Below are 3,173 nucleotides of genomic sequence, written 5' to 3'. Positions count from 1 at the left end.
GACACTTCTATGCCACCACTGGACCTTCAGAGAAAAACGACACCCTTCTACAGGATCACTGCTACAACAGAACCATATCTGTTACTCCAGGAGAATTGCAGCCACCATTTATTCAGCCTGCTATCAACACCCTGACCTGCAGGGTGTCAGGGTGTACTCTGACTTTGTCTGCTTGAGCAGTAAAATTTTTTTTCATGAGCTAGTTATTTCTTTCTTTCTCAACTTTAAAGAACTGCTGCAGATAAAATTCAAGGTTATAGGACTTAGTTAAGAACTTAAAATTAATTGCTTAAATAATCTTGGGAGAAGAGGAGAGCCAAGGGCTGAGGCAGGGGCAGGTGGAGCAGTGGTGATGGCGATGATGGTGGCTGGGACTGGCAGTAAGTCAGTCCTGTTGGCGGTGCACAGGAAATAAGCATTCAGCTGCTCACAAAAATGAAGATGCTGCTCAAAGAAAAGCAGCTCTGGAGGCTGCACAGAGAAGCAAGATTGAATGTGAGAAAAAAGTAATGTCTGTGGTTGAGCAGGTCCTGGAAGAGGACATTACTGAAGAGTTCCTTCTAAGTTATGGAAAATGTATTACTCCGTCTCATTACAAAAACGTTGTTGATGAGCGGTCTGTCATCAACTGTGTGGTTATCCTCTATGTCACAATGAATTAGAAAATGTGCCAAAGGAGAAGTACAGAATTTCAATAAAAACTAACAGAGTTTATTATATCACTGAAAGAAAGTGCTTTTGAAGCAACTTTTGCTATAGAGCATCTAAATATTTTGAAGCTCAAATTTCCCAAAGTCCAGTGATGAGAGAAGAAAAACCAGAAGACATAGAGCTGCTGAAGGAGGATGGTCTTCAGAAGAGGATATCTTCAGATCCATGTGAATCTGGTTCTCATGACACAGCCAGTGACAGCAGTGCTGATACCAAACAAGGATTTTTTAGTTCTGTTCTACCAGGATGTCAGTCAAGTTCAGCCAATTCTGCACAGCAATTGCACAGAAAAAGCATCTTCAAAAAGAAGCATGCTTAGAAAGCCCATGCAAACCCTAAAACTGAAGATGCAGGTGTCTTATATCTAAGAGGCCACTGAACAACTCTCTCCTTGTAAATTAGACACTCAGGAAGAAAGACATGCTTGCTCTGTTCATAATGAAGTAACTACAGCACCTTCAGACAATACTGCTCCTGGGAAATCAAGTGCTTCAGAAATCTTTAAAAGTACTTGTGCATCACAGATAATTTTTCTAGTTGTGAGCAAAAGAGGAGCAGAACATCTTAAAAGAACACTAGCTAGCTCAACATAAAAAACCCCTGAACTGAGGCATCCCGTTAATTCCAAAGGAAAAGTGATTAGGCAAATACTTATGAAATGGAAAACTGAGGAAATTTTAAAATTTCTTCATGGCCCAAACTATACTTTGTGCTCATCAGAGTGCATAGCATCTGTCAACCAGGAGACTGAAGAACTTGATGAGGATGACTTAGATACAGCTGACAATCTCAACACTTTTGCTGCAGGGGAGTTTGGAAACAGTTTGAACTACTCTTTACCTTTCACAAGCTCAGATGGAATAGTCAAGCCTGTACCTAGTTCTGAAAAGTTAAAAGAAGTTTACATGAAAAGAAGTTTATATGAAGCTAAAATAAGTTTATATGAAAAGTTACAAGAGTTCCTAGAACTCTGAGTAAAAGAGTTCTATAAAGGAGGGTGCATTTTGGCTGAAGAGGCAGCAACACAAGCACAAGATGGGGGAACATCCAAGCAAAGACAAAGATGATCAACAGGAAGATCTCACCTTCCCACTTGTTGATTCAAATGCACAAATGCAGATTGGGAATACATTCATCCTTAAAAACTAAGAAAAGAATTATCTGCAGTTTTGGGCCCTGTTCAGATTGCTTCACGTGGTGTTTACACAGAGCTAAAGAATCTTATCAAAACTTTCCAGTTAACAAACAGAAATATTAGTCACAAAATGCCTGAATGGACTCTCACTGCTATTGTTTTGTTATCTGTATTGTCACAAACAACTCCACTTTTCAAGAATACTCAGACAAGCCCAACGTACACAGTTCCGGACTACGTTACTGGAAGAACTGCATTTCAAAAATGAAGATCTGGAAAGTTTAACAAGGATATTTAGAATGTAACTTGAATTGTCAGTCAGCTTTAAGCTACTTTGTGTGTCTTAAAACCACGCTGTTTAACCATGAGTTTAATTTTCATCATTTTGTAAGTAGGTACAGTAACTACAGGTTGTATCAGCTGGAGCAGAAAATGTGTGAAGCACATTTCATCAGGCCTTTCTTTTATAATTCTACCTGTCTATGACATTTAGGCCTGTTCATTTAGGTCAGATAAGCGCATCTCTTGTCTTACCAGCAGCTGAGTTATGCAAGTGATTTTACAGAATTATTTGTAAGTTACAGAATTATTAGTAAGATAATGCTTTAAAAAACTTTTAGGTATTGAATGTATATAAAATAAGTAAAAGTTAGTAAGCAAAATCCAAGTACAGCTCCACATAATCTAAAATAATAATTAGTCTATTGCCTGTTCATGACTGAGCATGTTTTAGCTATTTATATTTTTAATGCTCTCCAATAATGTACAACAAAAAGAAATTACAAGAGCTCTTCCATGTACAGAAAATGAAGTGAAGAAGAAAAATACATAAAATATAATATTCTTTAAAAGGAGGCATAAAATATCTGCAGGAACAAAAATTAATAATATAATCAAATAATAAGTACATAGCTTTCTCAAGGCTATGTTCTGCTACTCATATTTTATATCATTTGTGTTACACTGGTAAGCAACGTGAGACTATCAACTCCCTGATGGCTGGGAGTAAGAAATATAGACCCAGACTGTTTTAGTGCCAGGGCAAGAGACAATGGATATAAATTGAAACATGCTTAAATGGAGAACAACTTTTTCATTCTAGGAATGGTCAAACACTGGAACTGGTATCCCAGAGAGGATATGGGGTCTCCATCTGTGCTGATTTTCAAAACCCAGTTGAACTTAATCTTTAGCAGCCTGGTTTAGCTGATCTTTGAGTGGCAGATTTGAACTCGACTGGACCTCCCCAGAGGTCCCTTACTACTGGAACCGTTCTGTGATTCTCTGAGAACTCATTGAGAAAGAAAGAGAATGAAAGTATAAAGCC

General features: G+C 37.9%; 1 pseudogene; it reads left to right on the top strand.

Moving 5' to 3' along the window:
* The first annotated feature begins 352 nt into the window (after nucleotides 1–352).
* LOC121335187 lies at nucleotides 353–2,151 on the top strand (annotated as a pseudogene).
* Nucleotides 2,152–3,173: the final 1,022 nt, after the last annotated feature.

This window comes from Onychostruthus taczanowskii, unplaced genomic scaffold (assembly GCF_017590055.1).
Source record: "Onychostruthus taczanowskii isolate IOZ18803 unplaced genomic scaffold, ASM1759005v1 scaffold2, whole genome shotgun sequence".
In the NCBI taxonomy this organism is placed as follows: domain Eukaryota; kingdom Metazoa; phylum Chordata; class Aves; order Passeriformes; family Passeridae; genus Onychostruthus; species Onychostruthus taczanowskii.
The sequence above is the reverse complement of the archived record's forward strand: the minus strand, read 5'-3'. Positions and strand labels throughout refer to the sequence as shown.